Consider the following 20,802-nt stretch of genomic DNA (forward strand, 5'->3'; position numbering starts at 1 on the left):
ACACAAATCACAAGAAAAAGTTGCACCTCTGGCATTGAAAATAGTTTACATTTCTGTTTCTCTTTGCTCTATAGAAATCAAAAGGCTATATTTAGTTTTTTTTTATTTATCTAGTTTATGTCTGATGCAATTATTCTTCCTCTTTGAAAGAATATATTTAATTTTTATAACCTAGTTAGGTGGTCTGTGGTAAGCAGGGCTCTGAGGTGGCCCCTAAGATTGTGCCTGCTGGTGTGCCTGCCTGTGGAATCCTTTCCCCCTCAGCAAATGCAATCACTTATATGATCAAGGTGGTGAGAGAGCCACTCTCATGAGAACATCCTATCTAATAAAAGAGAAAAATGGTAATTGGCGTACGACGATACCCTTTTCATTGGCTAATAAGGGCTATATGCAAATTAACTGCCAACTATGATTGGCAGTTAACTGCTAACTAAGATTGGCAGTTAACTGCCAACAAGATGGCGGTTAATTTGCATATGTAGGCACAATGCAGGGAGGCGAAAGGGAAAGCAGGAAGAAGCCCCCTGCCACTGACAGTGACCGGAAACCCAGGGGGGAGCTAAGAGCTGCCCCCCAGCCATGATCGGAGAATCAGGCGCCTTTGCGGCCCTGGCCAGTGATAGCAGGAAGTAGGGGTGGAGCCAGCGATGGGAGCTGGGCACGGTCAAAGCTGGCAGTCCCAGGAGCTAGGGGTCCCTTGCCTGGGCCTAAAGCGGAGCCCACGATCGCGGGGCCGCTGCAGCTGTGGGTCCCCGCTGCCCGGGCCGGACGCCTAGGCTGGAGGCGTTAGGCCTGGGCAGGGGTGGAGCCTGCAACCGCGGGGAGCTGGGGGTCCCCTGCCCAGGCCTGACACCTCTGCCGGAGGCCTCAGGCCTGGTCAAGGGGCCGATCCAGTGATTGGTGATCGGAGGTTGATGAGGGTCAACTCCTCTGGCCAAGGGGTCAGGCCTGGGTGGGGGGGCGGAGCCGGGGACTGGGGGGGTATGATGGTCCCCTTGCCCAGGCCTGAAGCCTGGTTCAGAGGCGTCAGGCTTGGGCGGGGGGTGGAGCAAGCGATCAGAGGGAGATGGGGGTCCCCTGCCCAGGCATGATTCCTGGGCCAGAGGCCTCAGGCCTGGGCGGGGGCCAGAGCCAGTGATCAGAGGGAGATGGGAGTCCCCTGTCCAAGCCTGACACCTCTGGCAGAGGCGTCAGGCCTGGGCAAGGGGCCGATAAGGCGATCCGAGGGTGATGGGGGTCTACGCCTCTGGCCGAGGCATCAGGCCTGGGCAAGGGGCCGATCCTGCGATTGGAGGGTGATGGGGGTCAACGCCTGAGGGCTCCCAGTATGTGAGAGGGGGCAGGCTGGGCTGAGGGACACTCCCCCCCCCCCCCACACACACCCAGTGCACGAAGTTCATGCACCGGGCCCCTAGTTGTTATATAAGACTCAGAGAAGATGAGGGAGCATTTCCCCTCCTTGTCTTGAAGAAGCAGAGAGAAGTCATGGCAAGGAATGTTTGGTAACTTCTAGGAGCTAAAAGAGACCCCTAGGCAAAGAGTTGGCCAAAAAGTGGAGATGTTAGACTGTCAACAGCAAGTCCTCTAACAGTCTGAGTGGTTGGGGGTGGAGTGGGCGAGCTCTGCTCAGGGGGGATAGTAGCCCCGCTGGACACCCTGATTTCAGCCAAAGAGACCCTGGAGAGAGGCCTAGCTAACCCATCGGGAGCTCCTGACCTCGGAACTTCGTGAGGTGATAAGTTTGTGGGTTCTAAGCCGCAAAGTGTGTGATGATTTATTATGCAGTGATAGAATACAAACACTAATGCTAAGCATTTTTTGAGGAAAGCTATTTTTTCTTTTTTACCAGATTCCTTGAAATCACTATGGATGAGAAGTGGCAGGGGCTGGGGGAGGGGGGGGGGAGGGATGTGCTGGAACTCTCACAGCAGGAGTTTTCTGTTAAGCATAAAAGAGCAAACAAGAAAAGAAAGTATTATACATAGTTAAATAACATTTGAAAAAATTCACCAGCTCAATAAGATATTCAGTTTTAATTATGTTAAAGATGTGTCACAATAGTGCCATACAACCCACAATAACACCCTGATATTCCTAGTTTTAATTATATATATAATAGATGAAAAACTATGAAGATACGAGCTGTAAAAACCATCAGTTGTAAAGAAACTTCTACTTGTCCTGCCATTTGTGTATTTTTCCAGATAGGCATGTAAAGGTAGCAAAAATACACCTTTACTTGTTGAGCTTTATTCTTAACAGTTGTGATATCATTGTACTTAACCCAGTTATTAATTAATTGGAAAGAAAGAAAGGGAAGGCCTATCACAGGCATGCCCAGTAAAATCTGGGTGGCATAGGGGAGGTACTTGTCTGTTGGTCATACCTGGGAGCAGGTTATTGGCCAGATGGGCTTGGTCACCGCAAGGGCAAGAAATCTGAGATACATAAGCTCCTAAACAAAAGGAGGTCCCTCTCTTGCTGCTCATGCCTGTCTCCTGGCTCTCATGTTCTGCACTTGCCCAGGTGGGCCCCCCACACAGTGAACTAATGGACTGAGACCAGCCTGATGCTGTGCCTGACCCAGCTCCACCGAGGAAGGGAGACTCTGGACACTGGCTTTGCTTTTATCTCTGCTGAAGTCCCAGATGCACCGCTTCCAGGACTGGTTTTAGGGAAATGGGACTTTGCAAATTAAGGGATGTAATTCCACACAAATAAAGCTTTCTACCACATCTCATCCTCCACATAGTACAGAAGTTATGCTAAGATAAATATCTTAAAAAGCAGATGACTTGCCTATAAAACCACCTCAGTAGATGTTTTGAGAGCCATGATCAGAAAATGGCAAATATTTTACTTTCCAAAAATTTAATTCTCATTCAAGAAGCATGGCATTGCAGCCCTAGTCAGTTTGGCTCAGTGGATAGAGTGTTAGTCTGTGGACTGAAGGCTCCTGGGTTCAATTCTGGTCATGGGCACATGCCCGGATTGAAGGTTTGTTCCCCAGTAGGGGGTGCGTAGGAGGCAGCCAATCAATGATTCTCATCATTGATGTGTCTATCTCTCTTTCTCTCTCCTTTCCTCTTTGAAATCAATAAAAATATCTTTATTGTTTTTAAATAATCCTTTATTGTTGAAATATTACATATGTCCTGTTTTTCCTCCCACTGACCCCCTCCTGCCCACCCCCACCTCTGCCCCAGGCCCTCACCGCTACATTGTCTGTGTCCATGGGCCATACATATATGCATACAAAGTTCTTGGTTGATTACATCCCACCCATCCATTTTCCCCGCCTTCCCTCCGAGATTCCCCACTCTGTTCCATGCTTCTGTGTCTCTGGATCCACTCCATTCATCAGTTTATTTGTTACTTAGGTTCTATATATGAGTGAGATCATGTGATACTTGTCTTTCTCTGACTGACTTACTTCACTTAGCATAATACTCTCCATGCTGTCTCAAAGGATAAGAGATTTTTCTTTTTTAATGTTGCATAGTATTCCATGGTGTAAATGTACCACAGCTTTAATAAAAATATATGTGAAAAAAAGGAAGCATGGTATTTCATCTAATTAGACAGAAATAGACAATGTTATGTGTGGAAATGACAGAAATGTTAAATTGTTAAGAATACTGATTTTAAAATGGTTAATAATAATAATAAACGTGCCCTGGCTGGCAATCTCAGTGGTTAGACCGTCAGCCTGTGCAGCACCGAAGGGTTGCGGGTTCCATTCCCTGTCAAGGGCACGTACCTGGGGTGCAGTGTGGGAGGAAACCAATTGATGTGGCTCTCTCACATTGATGTATCCCTCTCTCTCCTCTTTCTCTCTCTTTCCCTTCCCAGTTTCTCTATCACCTTCTCTAGAATCAATGGGAAAAATATCCTGGGGTGCGTACTAACAAAAAATAATAAAAGCAATAAAACCTCAGTATATATGATCAAATGAACCTCTGTACATTTATATGTGTGTATATGTCTTTCTTGCAGTGGTCTAAAATAATGGCATCCTTCCTTTTCTGGAAAGGGGCTCAATGATAACTTCCACCAGCATCTAGGAAACTGTAGAGGAATTTGCTAAGTTTGCATCTACGATTCTGATGTTGCTTGTCAAATGCAAAACCTGAACTGATCATTTGGAGGATAAGAAGGATTCTATAGTTCCCTGGTTATGTTGGTGAGGGAATTAATGTTCAAGTTAGTGCTTTGGGGAATGGCTGCAAACATCACTATGCTATGCGTAGAGCTGTGGTAACACCGAAAACAGCACAGTGTTCCATGTACCAGAATCACTTACCTGCTTATCGTTAGGGCAGAACTGAACACAGAATATTACTGGAGGAAAGCTAGAAAGAAAAGAAAAAAAAAGAAGAGAAAGAGAAGGAGAAAGAGGAGAAGGAAGAAGAAGGGGAAGAGGAAGAAGGTGAGGGGGAGGGAGGTGAAGAAGGTGCGGGGGAGAGAAACATTTAGATTTGCACAGGCACCAAAATTATGGGAAGTTTATTGCTTTTTTATTGCCATAGAGATACATTTATTTCCATCCAAATCTAGTAACATCATTTCTCAAGAGAATGAATCAGAAGTCAGAGAAGTTTTCCCATTGGTTTTCTCTTGACCCCTGTGAAGTGCTTAAACACATAATGATAATGACAGTAGAAATGAGCACACCCCTGGTGTTGGCTCTGCTGGTACACATCAAATAAGTTTATTTGGAGCACAATAGGACACGAGAGATCAGATGTTATACTCCCATGAAATGTGGAATTCATTCTTCACATTCTTCTCATTCCAGTTTATTTCCAGGGATTGATGGTGATTTCTACCCAGAAAGTTGTGATCCGGAATGCTGATTGCTTTGAATTTTATGTGAATGGTCCAGTAAAAGCCAAGCCCTCCACCCTGTTAACAGGACTCCTCACTCTCCCACTTTCTCAGGAACTGTGCATAGCTGGTAAATCAACCTGATCATTATTCTATTACAGAGGAAATGCAATAATTTACATTTGTATTCCAGCAACCTCTTTCTTGTTGCCCCAGCAAGAGCTGGGTAATGATTTGTAAGGATGCGAAAGTTCTGGCACAGATGTTGCACAGCTTCGGCGAGCTTGCACTGCAGTGTGATGGGCTCGTCCCCAGGTGCACTGGCGCCCCCACACAGGTGGCACATGATACAAGGCTAGTGCCAGCAGATTCCGGATTGTGTTAGTACACGGTGGGCACCAACCCCTGTGATAATAAGTGTGTTTGGTGTTTTTATTTTTAGCAGGTCAATATGGAATGCCATCCTTAGGGGAGGGGAGCTGTTTAGCTTCTTGTAATTAGATTACATGCCTCTGTTGAATCCCTAATGGACCCCTGTACCATAAAAACATTCATTTCTGGAACATTGTGTTTCCGCCCTTTTTCCAAACCTTCCCTCCCCATGCTATTTTCTCCCTGAGAAAAAAAAAAATCAAAATTATACAAACCTGAACGATTAAAGTGCAATTTGGAAAGAAAAACATTTATCTTACTCCATTCCATTTATTTACATATTCCATAATTAGAATCAAATGAAAGATAAATCTCAGGTTTTGTTGTACTTACATTGTGCCTATGGCTATATATATTTTTAACTTTTAATAATACTCAGCTTTGGATATTTTGCTTTTCTCAGGAAATAATCTCTGGAGATTCTTCTATTCAGCTGTCAAGGTGAAAATGGTCACAACAATTCATGTCACCAAGATGATATGATTGTTATTATTTCTTATTAACTGAACAAGATGACAATCACAGATAGGCATAGTTGTATACCCCTTGGGGTTGCAGCATTTTTTACTTCCAATGGACAACACAACCAAATCTATAAAAATAGGGCAATTGAGGTTGCAAATACATTTCATTTTATATCATTATAGGATTGAAGCTTTGGTGATATATGGGAAAACTCTTCATTAAGGAAGGCCTTAAAATCTGTGGAAAGTGGTTCTCAAACTTTAGTCTGCCTAAGGATTAGTGAGGATGCTTGTTTAAAAGCACCTCTTCAGGGGCACCAGCAGAAAGAGTCTGATTCAATAAATATGGCAAAAATTCCAAGAATCTGCACCTTAAAAGTGCCCTGGGTAAATCCAATGAGGAGGCGTATAGAATAATCTTCAAGAAAAACAGCTGTAGCTCTTCTAAAACAGCAGAGATTTTTTTTATTATTTAAGCTAATAAAATACATATTGACCCTCACCTCCAAATTGTGGTTAATTTTTCTGAAGACATGGGTCCAGTTTACTTTTCAAAAGAAATCAGGCAAAAAGAATATACTATCTTGGATGATTGCCATATCCCCATTAGGTCTTGGCAATTGCAATATTTTTTTCTAAGAATAGTTTTGGAATATTTTTGTGTCTTTTTTTTTCACTAAACATTCATATTTTCCTTGGCTTTTAATATGTTCTTTATTAAAATTTATTTATATACTTTATTTATATATTTTATCTATTTACATATTTTATATATTTATATATTTTACATATTTTGTCTACTAATACTATATTTAGTAGACAAATATTTTTAGACTATGAGTGAACATTTAAAAAACTAATAATAATCTACTTCTGTATTTAGTTTTATGTGATGATCCACAAGTGGATGTCATGAGCAAAATGTGGACACTACTATTTGTTGGGTTCTTTATATAGTAATTCATTCATTCATTCATCCATCCACACATTCATTGTTACTTTCATGATTCCCAAAATGGTCTATGTCTCAAGAAATATTAAAATTTAATATGAAAGAAAAAACAAAACTCCTAAAAATACAAAACCCCATTGTTAAGGAAATGACTTGCCATTCTTTTGTTGGTTACGCATCCCTTATAAAGGAATTAATAGGGCCTAAGAGGAGAGCATTATGTCTTTATTCTCTTCCAAGCCTAGTGACATAGTGTGCTACAAAGTGGTTGCTTAGTAACTGGCACAGTATGACCATGTTTCCTTTCTCCATATGCAGACATAGTTAATTGCCAGATTTTAAATTATTAGAATATATTTCTATTTCAGTGACTTTATTAGTATAAAAATTACAGAATTTCTCAAGTCAAATTTTTTGGTCTAGTGCAACATATAGTAATAAACTGTATTCAGAATATTTGTAAACTACTCATTAGAAATAAGTAGTTTACATAAATAAGATCTACCTTTTGTCTAAACCTATGGCATGTCTTTCACCCCACCCCAATTATATCTGGATTTGTTTGACTGTCCTCATTATTAATGTATTTCCTTGATAACTAAAGTCTAAAATAATATGGACACTCTTCCCTACTTTTATTACTTCAAATTATTTATGCTTGAAACTAAATTTGAAATAAGTGTTTCTCTTATTAACTGACTTAAGAAAATGTTGGCAAAATAAGAATTTCTTGAATGTTCTACTCTTAAAAGAACAAGTAGGGTCAAATACCCCAGTGATTGAATTATCTCACTCTGAAGAGATATTGCATTTATGTTAGGCTTTAACCTATATTTGGGGAACTTTATCCATAACTCCATCTGATAAGATAGTCTGAAGTCTACTTCCAGAACAAAATCTTTTTTTATTGTCTTTTGTTCTTTGCCCATTGCTTTTAATATGCTTTCTACATGAAATGATTTTTCATATATGCATATAATTTCTGATAAAGATATTTGTTCTTCTTTCAGTGTCTTTATTCATTTGTTTTAAATCAAGGCTTCCCCCCCCCCCCCATTGTCTGCCATATTTTATTCTTAGTCTTATCCTATCTGTTGAATTTGGGGGATTTTAATTCATTTAATTAAAGTCCTGTCTTGGGGGCTGTTTTTTCAATCCTATCTAAGAATTTTTCATTCTTTCTAATATCTCAACTCCTTCCCCATGAGTAGGAATAGCCCCTTAATTTTATACATAGAACAGATCAGGAAGACAATGAGAGTATATTCCTATTGTAGTAATATATAGAAGTGTTTAAAAATGTTTTTAAAAATGCCTAAAAAATATTAAGAAGGTTTTAAAATGTTTAAATTAACTTTTCTTGAAATTTAAAGTGTGATATTAAGAACATATGTCCCATTGTCCTGAAGCGTGTCCCTTATAAATAAGGATTTGAATTTTAGTAACTCAGAGTGACTTGTCAAGATAACCACTTGAGTGAGTGATGTACTTTCCCTAGATAACCACATGTAGCCACTCGCCCTGTTCAAGATAAACATGCGTGCATTGATGCAATTTATTGATAGCCACCTGGAGGGCTGCAAACGGGGTGCAGGCTTTAAATATGGGGATCCTGACCAGCCCAGTGCTCACCTGTCAAGACATCCACAAAGGCATGTCCTCTTGTCAGTCTGGCAAGTAACGCCGCTCCACGCTCCTCTTCCTGCCAGACAACAGATGAACGAACGGCTAGTAACTCCCAATTGAGAGGTGACTGAGCTTTCGGTGAGGAATGCCGGCCCCCTGCATCTGGACTGGACCAGCCCAGCTGCGGGACCCCAGAAGACAGCACCACTGGGATCCCCATTTAAGCCTATACCCACAGCACCAGGAATTGTGTGAGTAATAAAGGGCTGTGTGATTTGCAACTGCATATATTTCATGTGGTATAATTCCTCCAACAGTCAATCGAATTATTTTGCATATGCTTAAAAGTTAAATTAAAGCTTTTGGTCTCTTTTTGGTCCTAAGCCTAGCCCTTGGTCCTGCTTACATAGAGTAGTCTCTTTGCTAGCAACTACTTGAATGTCCCACACATGCACAGTTGAAGTTTATCTCAAGGGTGCCTCAGATCCTTTCCCAGAATCTACTTGGGACAATTCCTTACTACAGTAATTTGGCAATTAAAATAATAGAGTTTTAGCATTTGTGCCTCATAAATATAAAGACATTCTAATACATTATAATTCTACCTGAAGACTTTTATTCTGGTCAACTCTCCAAAGAGGAGGACCCTGGAACTCTGCCTTTATAATAGCTGGGCTACTCCTCATGGTCTTGGCATCTGAAGTGAAGTGTTAGACTTTAGAACTGGTCAGCATACCCATGATGTTTCAGTGCAGTTCCTTCTATGGCGAGAACCATGGCAGTCCTTGCTCTAAATACTTACCACTACCTTTGGAAGAATAACAAAAGAATGGAAGATTCTGTTTGTTTTTAGCGGCTCCTGGCATCTCAACACAGCAGGGCGTGCCTGTGGAAAACTCCAGTGGCATTATTCCTGCCACCGTTTGTACAACTGTTCAATGCCAAGGTCCTACTTTTTTCGGAGTCCAGCATTATAGAAAGAAAAGATTTCTTCATCCGTCCAAGATACAGAGCCATGAATAACTGATTTGGAGATTTTGTCAACTTTCTGCTCTGTGGTGTAGACACACAAGCCTGGGGTATTTTTATTCTATTGTTTGCAAAACTTCCCGCCCAAGGGACGCAGCCAGTGACACGGGAGCTCTTCTAAAGCAGCAGAGCCTAAGGTTGTCATCTCCACACTATTTGAACCACTTTACAGCACCGTTTGGGGCCAGAGGCAGTCTTATTGCATTTACAAGTTCCACTTTGCTTTTGACCAAAGACTAAAAATCTCAGAGCAGTGGTGTGTGTGGTGTGTGTGTGTGTGTGTGTATGTGTGTGTGACATGTGTATAAGGAAATGATTATTGAACCTGGTGAGAATACCACAGAGAAAACACTCTAGATAGTTTGCAAAGCTGTTTGTCACAAAAAAGCCAACATTTTAATAAATATGTTTTTGATACGGAATTAAGGAATTTTTGAACTGGAACCCAGATTCTTTGTCCGCTGGAGTCGAAGAATGAATCCATGGACAGAAGGTGGTATAGCAAAGGTGGAAATTTATTGATGAACAAGTGCAGACTCCCATGTGGGGAAAGGAAAGATTCTCACAGAACAGACTCCCACATGGGGAGGAGAAAGAGTCCCACTGACTTCGTTTCCATAATTTATAAAGGCTGTAGTTCCTGTGCCCTGATATGCCCTCTGATTTGTCAATATTCCTTTTCAAATTGGTTAATATAGTGACTCTGAGGCCCTCGTCCCTCATGGTCTTCTTGTTACCTCTGGGCTATCTTCCTCCTTCTTTATTTGTAAATATAAACCTTTTTTGGCTACTTCCAGTTCCCTTGTCTTATGGAAATGTATCTGTTGCTGCTCCCTTGTCTATGGAAATGTAACTGTGCCTGGCTTCCTTGTGTTATGAAAATGTACCTTCTCCCAGTCTGTAGCCCTGTGTTTTTCCATGGACCCCAATTCTAAAAATTCCCTAGCTTGCCTATATTTCCCTAAAATTCCTGTTTCATTTTTGATCCAGTGTTCCCTTCAGATTCTGAAGTTTTCAAACTAAATCATTCTGGTGTAATGAGCGAAGAAATGAACCTCTGTAATGAATGTATGTCAAAAGTCAGCAATATATGTCTGAAGACACCCACTCTAGTGAGGGGGACTCACATTTGTATAGTAGATGGAAGAAAAATTCTAGTGGCAAAAGAAGAAGGAAAGATTTCTTGTCTTCTAGCATAACCCTCAAACCAGAAGCTTATTCCTATAGAATTTTCCAGTGGAGAAATGTTAGGAGGAGGGAGCACTAGGGGAAAGGGTGTGATGGATAGGTTAAATATTACCTTGCAAAATAATTCTTCTGTACCACATAAAGCCAAGGCTCTGATAAGCACCATAATTGTCATGGCATCAATTCACATGCCCATCTCTTAACCTATCCCAGCTCTCCTTAGCTTCAAACCTAAGAACAATTTTATTCTGTGTGGTTTGATCTCACCCTCAGACCTGACACCAGAGACAGTAATTTTGTCTTTGACTTTATACTCCCTCCTTTCAAGCACGGTTCAAGCTCAACATCTTGCATTCTGCTTCCTGGGTAAAGAGCTCACTTATTCTGAGCCAGGTCTTGGTAAACATCAAAAATGCATCCTCATTTGGTTTGTTCCAGTTATTAGTGTAGAATCTAAACAAAAGCCTTACTACGTGGCAGGAGCAAACTTTCAACAAGGCCATTTAGGTTCTGCTGCATTTTCTTATTATACATATTTTTCAGTTGTTACAATGAGTTCACCAATTCATTCTTTCTTGATAATCTTTGGTCTTCAAATATTTATATAGCCTGTTTTTCAGACAGGGTTGTACATTAAAATTTTATTGAGCCTAACAATATTTGTACAAAGATGTTTTCTCCTTCATTAAAGTCTTTACCATACCCTCAGTAAGGTAGGTCTCCTTGGCTGAGGTGCAATAAACCATGGGGGCTCCTGGAAAATTGTTTCTCATTAAATCATCATTTTCTTTGGACCAACAACCCAGTTTAGCTCCCTGAAGACCCCCTTCATTTCTTCTACATCTGCATCTCTGCAAAAGCTGCCCCTCCCTTTCTCTCTACACTTGCCATGTCTATTATGTCCCCTTTGCCTATTCAGAACCTTCCCAACTTCAGAAGTCAGATAAACCAGGTCTTCCTTTTTCCTTGAGTGATTAGTCCTCTGAATTCCTACAGTTTTCAATTGATCCACATCATCATCTGTAACGTGGTATTGTTTTCTACTGTTTCAGTATATATCTTATCTCCCCAACTAAATCTTAAGCTCCCTGAAGGTAAGGAGTGGATCTTTTTAAAACATCCTCTCTAGTAACTGATACTGTGTCATGCATACAATATTAAACAGCAAAATATCACCAGTACAAAGTCCTGGTTTTGGGGACAGGATTAAAGCCATAACAAATATAGTTTTAGGCAAAAATATGTAATTGGTATATTTATGCATTTTGAAGCCTATTAAAAATATAAATCCAGAAAGTAGTCAGCCAATTGTGGTATTCTCTGTAAAACACACTTAGGAAAGAGAAAATTCCTAACAAGAATTGTGAAGAGTTTAGCAAACAGGCATTGGTGTATTGAATGCTGCCAACCCAGTTTGTTGCTCAACAAAATGCCTATAAATAAGGCAGCACTGAGGAGAAGAGTTAGAGATAAAGTGGGCAATGAGGTGGAAGGAGGCGCAGCTGTTTCTTTTCATTCATTCATTGAATTCTCTGTAAATATTGGTACGGCTTGCAAAGTGCTAAACAGAATTTCTGTAAATTAAAATGACTGTTCATATCTTGGCAAGAATATCAGCGGCCTGAGTGTTGGGCAAAGCAGAAAATGACATCATACACTGTGTGAGCTTTCCCTCTGGCTCCCCTCCCTCCCCTCCCCCCAATACTCCCAATTCATTTGCTCAGTAATATTCATATATATATTTAAATGAGCCAAGCCTTTAACTAGAAGGTATTCAAGGATTATTTTAGAATCATTTTTCTGAAACTTTCATTTGCCACATGAATCAGGATTGTTTACTTTACACTTTTATTTTAAGGAGTGTTTTTTTTCTTCTCAAAATTTCCAAATAAACAAATGTCTTAAAAAAAACAAAAAGGGCACATCAGAATTTTAATGCTGTCTTTCTTGGATTTGCATATTTAATTATTTGCATCACATTTCATTAGTGTATTATCTGATGAGGAATTCTGACTAATTCATTTCACCTGGAATTGTATGTGGGCGCATGAAAAATTACACTTGGCCATTTGTAGAGACCAGCTGCATATTAGAAATATCTGCTCCCCATCTGCAGGATTTAAAAAAGAGAGGAAACAGCTGATTGTAAAAAACAGTCACTTTTCCCGGTGCCCTAAGGGTATTATTATTGGCAGATATCCTGTATTACTCAGCCTATATTCCGAACATTAACTCAGAAGTTTACTCTGAGCATCGTTCACTGGGACGACTTTCCCTCATTTTGGTTTTAATTTGCAGCAATGCTAATCTATTGGGTTCCACTCATATGCATGCGCTCACTGCCTTCAATTCCAGCCTGACTCACACACAGCCAACTTCATTTGGCCACAAATGGTTTTGGCCTAAACGGCAGTGGAAACCAATAAACAAAAATCTGGGAGAGTGGGCATATCCATTAAAAGATAACCTCCAGGATCAAACATGGCCTCTTAGAAACGCAACCACGTCCTGTAGCAGGGCTCCAGCGCACACACACATACGCTCACTTTCTCTCCCTCTGAATTTCTGTTTGGCTTCTTTGTCTGCCCTGACAACAGATGGTGTTTTAATAAAGTCCAGTAGGAATATTACTGTGAGTAAACAATGCAGTGCATGCCAATTCCATAATTGCTGGGTACTGATTCAGCCTCTTACCTGCTCCATCCAAATTGGGAGGGAACCAACTGTGCTTGCACCTACCGGCAGCAGCCTGCTCGCCCGCAGCTGCGGAGCGCTTCAGCAGCTAGCCTCGCTGCGGAAGGTAAATTGCGGCTCCTGTCATGCTTCTTGGCACAGGGTCTAGACAAGGGCTGCCATCTGGCTTGTCATCAAACCTGATCACTGAGTCTCTCGAAGATAAAATGGCTTAAAAAAAATCTTACTGTTAAAAAAAAGCCCTGACACATATAAAACATACTATCTTTCTCTTTACAGGCACAGTATATTCTAAAATCACAGTTTGAGCTTATTTGAACAATAGCTTGCAGAGTGTTGTTTTCCTCACAGGGATTTATAATCTAAACCCATTATATGCTAATGGAAAATTTAAATTCATTGGATCTGGCCAAGAAATGCCTGCTTCTCTTTGGGGAAGGGCAAAAAGTTAGGTTCACTGTTTGACTGTTTTAGTTTTCTTTTTATTTTTTTAAATGTCTACAAATATTTTTAACCCTTTAATATACTTCTGCAAAAAAAGGGGACTGCCCTGGGCGGGTGAACTCACTGGTTGGAGCATCATCCCATACTCCGAAAAGTTGTGGGTTCAATCCTTAGTCCGTGCTTGTGCAGGGGGTAACCCATCAATGTTTCTCTCTTTCTCTCTCTCTTCCTCTCTGTAAAAATACTTACTTAATTAATTAACATATCCTTGGGTAAGGATAAAAAAAGGGGAGGAGGGACAGGTGAAGTTGATAATCCAAATGGATGCTTTTCTCTCTTACCAATGGTCCCCTCAAACTACCTGCCAACTAGAATGCTCCAGGAAAAGAAAAGTAGCTTTGGCAGCAGGAAAGAAACAAACTCTGTGCTCGCTCATTTAGTAAGAAGGCCAGCAGTGTGTTTATCCAAGGATTGTAGCTTTCACATAGGCAAAAGTTCATGTCCACTGGCTGACATACTCAGAGAGAAACCTCTTGTTTCTTGGTTTATCTTCTCAAATAAATAAAACATATTAAACATATTAAACTGATCTAACATTAGACTATTAGAGTTTATGCTGATTGCTTTTTCAATTGAGGTTGCTAATTCCTTAAATAGACTGTTATGTGAAAAGTTAGTATTGCATTATTTTCTCTTCCATAGCTCTGAGATGAAATAGTTCTTTTTTCCTTTTAACTTTTTAAGAATTTGAAACACATGTGAACACGGACAAAAAGTATACTCAAACTCTTTTCCACGTTGGTCTTTTGTAAAAACCATTAATCCATGGTTAATATTGTTCTATTCATACCCCACAACTTCCCTCCTCCCTATTTTATTTGAAACAAATTTTATATACATTGAATCAATTTAATTGTAAATATCACTCTCTAAAAAGCCAGCAAACTTTTTGGCATCCCTTTTCATTTTAATATTACTTCACACTTAAAGAAAACTTGCAAAAGTAGTACAACGAACTCCTGGAGACTCTTAACCAAAATTGGCTAAAGTATCATGTTTGAGTCATGTATTTTACAGTTTACCTCTAGATGTGGCTTCAAATTAATGTACACTTTCTCTGAATCATTTGAGAGTGAATTCGTTTTCTATTGCTACTGCAACACATTACTATGAAGTTAATGGTTTAAAACAACACAGATTTATTATTTGACTAGAGGCCCTGTTGCAACCCAGGACCCCTTGGGGGATGTCAGACTGCCGGTTTTGGCCTGATCCCCACAGGCCAGGCTGAGGGACCCCACCAGTGCATGAGTCTGTGTACCAGGCTTCTAGTATGCATATAAGATCTTTGGTTAATCTCTTCTAGCCCTTCCCTCCCTCTCCCCTCTTCCCTCTGAGATTCATCAGTTCCATGTTTCCATGCCTGTGTGTTGAGTGTCTGCACCCTGGTGGTCAGTGCACATCATAGCTACCAGTCAAATGGTCAAATGGTAGAACTGTCACTTAGGCATGTATATATATATATATATATACATATGCATGTATATATATAGTTCTGGAGCTCATAAAGCTAAAACAGGTCTCTTCTGGAGCTAAAAGTCAAGTGTCATCAGGGCTGGATGGCCTGGGGAGAACCCATCCCTGCCTTTCAGTCTATTAAGGCTACCACAGGTCTTCCAGCTTCTGAGGCTGCCAGCATTCCTTAGTTTGTGATCCCCTTCTACCTTTAAGCTAGTAATTGTACCATTCCAAACTCTACTGACCTTACTTCTCTGATTCTAACTCTCCTGCTATTTCTTTCACTTAAAACCTGTTTAATTACTTTAGAACCACTGTAATAATCCAGGACAATCTCCTCATCTCAAGATCCATATTCAAACATATCCCAAAGTTGCTTTTGCCATGTAGGGAGACGTTCCCAGGCACTGGGATTTGGACATTTTTGGGGGCCATTATTCTGCTTAGTGTACAGAGTGAAATAAGGTGGTGCCATTCTCCCTCTAATGTTTCAGTGTGAACTTCTAAGAATGTGAACTTTCTCTTACATAACTACAGAAAAATCATCAAAATTAGAGACTTGTCTAGGCCACACAGTGTAATGGAATTTCATAAATTGTGCCAACAATGTTCTTCATTCAATATTGGATGAAATCTAGGAACCTATATTAAATTTGATTGTTGTATGCTTTTGGTCTACTTTAATCTAAATCAGTTTCTTAGCCTTTCTTCTTTTTGTCCTTTACTTTTGTATTTTTAAGACTAGATGCCTGGTGTTTCATAATAAACCCTTTCTTTTGTACGTCTCTCTTTTTTCATGATTGCATTCAGATTATGAATTTTTGGCAGGTGTGATGGTTAAATTTTATGTGTCCGCTTGACTATGATCTGATGCACAGTTATTTGATCAAGCACTAATTTAGATGTGACAAGGTATTTGTAGATGCAATTGACACTTATAACCAGTTAACTTAAAATAAAGCTTGTTACCAATCATAATGAGGGAGGCCTTCAGAGAAAAACTGAAATTTTTTTGGTAAGGAAGGAATTCTGCCTCAGAACTGTAATATAAAAATCTAGATTGCCAGTCTGACCTAAAGATTTTGGACTTGCCATTCTCATAACTGCCAGCCTCATAAACCAATTCCTTAAAATACATCTCTTTATATAAATATATCCTATGGGCTCTGTTTCTCTGGAGAACCCAAACTGATACAGAGATTATGGCAGAGAAGTGATGCTAGTCCTCCCCACTGCGTCCTAACCAAATGCGCAAGAGATTTCAGTTTGCCTCAGTACTGGAGATCTTAACAGTGATTATTAGATGAAAGTGGTTTCCGTCAAATCTTTCCACTATGAACTCACTAGTTTTCTGTTTGTGATTAATAAATAATTTATAGAGTGATGATTTGAGATTGCGTACAACCACAGTTTCTCATTAAACTTCCTAGTTTGGGCATTCATTGATAATTTTTTACTCCTTCATTCGTCTATATTTATTAGTTAAAATGATACAGTAAGCAACAGCTTTCTCTTCTATCCCATTAAGTAATTTAGTGATTTTGTTGATATCAGTATAATATATATATATATATATATATATACTAGCGGCCCGGTGCACAAAATTTGTGCACTTGGGGAGAGGGGGAAGTCCCTCAGCCTGGCCTGTGCCCTCTCACAGTCTGGGACCCCTCGGGAGATAACAACCTGCTGGCTTAGGCCTGCTCCCGGGTGGCAGAGGGCAGGCCCAATCTCTAGGTGCAGCCCCTGGTTGGGCTCAGAGGAGGGCTGATTAGGGAGTTGGGGCACCGCCCCCTGTCATGCACAAAGCAGGGCGGATCGGGAGGTTGCGATGCCACCCTCAGTCACGCTCAGGGTAGGGCCAATTGGGGGGTTGAGGCACCGCCCCCTGTCACACTCAAGGCAGGGTCGATGGGGAGATTGCGGTGCCACCCCCTGTCACTCACAGAGCAGGGCCCATCAGGGGGGTTGGGGCTCCGTACCCTGTCACACACAGAGCAGGGCGGATCAGGGGGTTGGGGCAGTGCCCCCTGTCACGCTGATCCCGGTGCTGGGAGGCATATTACCCTTTTACTATATAGGATAGAGGCCTGGTGCACGGGTGGGGGCTGGCTGGTTTGCCCTGAAGGGTTTCCTGGATCAGGGTGGAGGTCCCGCTTGGGTGCCTTGCCTGCCCGGGTGAGGGGCTAAGGGCTGTTTTCAGGCTGGCGGGTGACTGAAGCTCCCAACTGCTCCTTTTTTTCATTCTTTTTTATTCTTGACCAGCTTTGGCTGCTGAAAGCAGGTATCTGGTTTGTTTGGGTTCTATAATCGAAACACTGTTTCAACTGCAGCTCTGAGATCCCGACTGGCTGAAAGCAGGTTTCTGGGGTTTTGTTTAGCTTCTATATTTGTAACAATGTTTCAAACTGCAAGCTCAGAGGCCGGCAGCGGCAGGCGGGGAACGTTAGCTTCCTCCATCACTGAAGCAAGCAAGCCTCATGTTCTCTTCCAGCTGCCTGGCTGCCGGCCGCCATCTTGGCTGGCAGTTAATTTGCATATCGCCCTGAGTAGCCAATGGGAAGGGTAGCAGAGGTATGGCTAATTACCATGTCTCTTTATCATTAGATAGGATATATATTAGAGGCCCAGTGCACAAAAATTTGTGCACTGCCGGAGGGGTTTGTCCCTCAGCCCGGCCTGTGCCCTCTCGCAGTCTGGGACCCCTTGGGAGATAACGACCTGCTGGCTTAGGCCCACTTTCGGGTGGCAGAGGGTAGGTCCAATCCCTAGGTGCAGCCCCTGGTCGGGCTCATAGCAGGGCCAATTGGGGAGTTGGGGCATCGCCCCCGTCATGCACAGAGCAGGGCGGATTGGGAGGTTGTGATGCCACCCCCAGTCACGCTCAGGGTAGGGCCGATTGGGGGGTTGGGGAGCTCCCCCTGTCATGCACAAACCAGGGCCGATCAGGGGGTTGGGGAGCTCCCCCCTGTCACACACAGAGTAGGGCTGATATGGGAGTTGGGGCACCGCCCCTTGTCACACACAGAGCAGGGAAGATCAGGGAGTTGGGGCACTCCCCCCTGTCACACTCAGAGCAGGGCCGATGGGGAGGTTGCGGCTCCACCCCGTCACACACAGAGCAGGGCCCATGGAGGGGTTGGGGCACCGCACCCTGTCACACACAGAGCAGGTCTGATCAGGGGATTGGGGAGCTCCCCCCTATCAGGCACAGAGCAGGGCCGATCAGGGGGTGGCGGCACCATCCCCTGTCAGGAACAGAGCATGGCGGATAGGGTGGTTGTGCCCCCCCCGCCCCCCCATCACACACAGAGCTGCAGGGCGATCAGGGGGTTTGGGCACTGCCCCCTGTCATGCTGCTGCAGGGGCCAGGAGGCCTCACGGTTCCTCTCATCCCAGTGCTGGGAGGCCTTGCAGCTCCGCTTGACACCAGGGCAATGAAGCCTCGTGGTTCCGCTGATCCCAGTGCCGCGAGGCATATTACCCTTTTACTATATAGGATAGAGGCCTGGTGCACGGGTGGGGGCTGGCTGGTTTGTCCTGAAGAGTGTCCGGATCAGGGTGGGGGTCCTGCTTGGGTGCCTGGCCAGCCTGGATGAGGGGATGATGGCTGTTTGTAACTGGTCACACCTCCTTCAGGGTGGGGGTCTCCACTGGGGTGCCTTACCAGTCTGGGTGAGGGGCTGAGGGCCGTTTTCAGGCTGGCAGGTGACTGAAGCTCCCAACCACTACTTTTTTTCTTTTTTCTTTTTTATTCTGGGATTTATTTATCTTCTATGGCTGTCACTGGAACTGAGAGCCGGCTTTAGCTCTGAGGCTCAGCTCCAGCTCTGAGACCTCGGCTGCTGAAAGCAGATACCTGGTTTGTTTGGGTTCTATAATTGAAATACTGTTGCAACTCCAGCTCGGCTGGCTGGCTGAAAGCATGGGGTTTGTTTAGGTTATATAATTGCAACATAGTTGCTTAGAGTGCAATCTCAGAGCCCAGCAGCGGCAGGTGGGTAACCTTGGCTTCCTACTTCACTGGAGCAAGCAAGCCTCCTGTTCGATTCAGCTGCCTGGCTGCCGGCCGCCATCTTGGTTGGCAGTTAATTTGCATATCACCCTGATTAGCCAATGGGAAGCATGTCAGAGGTACGGTTAATTACCATGTTTGTCTATTATTAGATAGGATATATGTATGTATATATACATATATATTTTATTCTATGGTTATAATTTATTATTATTATTTTTTAATCCTCACCTAAGGATATTTTCTCCATTGATTCTTAGGGAGTGTAGGAGGGAGCAAGAAGGGAAAGAAAGAGAGAGAGAGAGAGAGAGAGAGAGAGAGACATTGATTTGAGAGAGACATATTGATTGGCTGCCTCCTGTACAAGCCCATATCAGGGCCAGGGATGTAACCTGAAGTGGAAGTATGTGCCCTTGACTAGGATTGGAACCCACTACCCTGTATTTTACCATCAGGAAATCTAACATATGGGTATGTGTATATAGAGTTTCAAAATGAGAGAAAAGGGATAGCACCAGAAAAATATTTAAGGAATAATGAATAAAAATGTTCAAAATTTGATTAAAAATGAAAGCCCACAGATCAAAAAAGCTCACTAAACCCTAAACATAATAGACATAAAGAAAAATAAACCCAGGTATAATAAATCAAATTGCAAAACGAAAAAACAAACAAACAAAAAAAACATAAAAACACGCAAAAGAAAAATAAAATTTAAAGCTTGAAACTATACAAACCAGAAGATGATATGGAAACATCTTGATTTGGGAGAAAAATGCTATTTACCTAGATTTCTTTGCCCAGAAAATAATAAATTTCTCTTGAAATTAAAGGTAAAATAAAGATTTTTTTCAGATAAGCAAAAGTTAAGAGAAATCATTACCATCAGCCCTATACTACAAAAAATGTTAAAAGAAATTCTTCAGGGAGAAGGAAAATGGTAGTTTGAATATACTAAAAAAAGAAAAAAGAAAGGAAACAAAAAAATAGTAAAATAGTAAATACATGGTGACTATAAACATTCTTTTACTTTATTTTATCTATAAAAAAATAATAACAGCCGAAACCGATTTGGCTCAGTGGATAGAGTGTCAGCCTGCAGACTGAAAGGTCCCAGGTTCGATTCCAGTCAAGGGCATGTACCTGGGTTGTGGGCACATCCCCAGTAGGAGATGTGCAGGAGGCAGCTGATCAATGTTTCTCTCTCATCGATGTTTCTAGCTCTCTATCTCTTTCCCTTCCTCTCTGTAAAAAATCAATAAAATATATTTTAAAAAAATAATAACAATGTATTTAGAAGAATAGTCACTTAGGAAGCAACAAAATGTATGATAGCAATATCACAAAGGATACATGCAATAGTGTAATATTATTTAAAGGTTAACTGTGATATGCTAAAGATGTATCTTGTGAGACCTAGAGCAAATACGGTGACAAGTTATAAGATTGAAATCATACAAAGTATGATATTTAGCAAAACTGGAATTGATTAAAATTAAACTTGAAATCAATAACAGTAACAAATTGAAAAATTTCCAAATATTTGGAAATAAGCACACTTGTAAATAATCGAAGGATTAAGTAAGGAATCAAAAACAAGCATACCGCAG

This window comes from Myotis daubentonii, chromosome 3, assembly GCF_963259705.1.
Source record: "Myotis daubentonii chromosome 3, mMyoDau2.1, whole genome shotgun sequence".
Taxonomy (NCBI): domain Eukaryota; kingdom Metazoa; phylum Chordata; class Mammalia; order Chiroptera; family Vespertilionidae; genus Myotis; species Myotis daubentonii.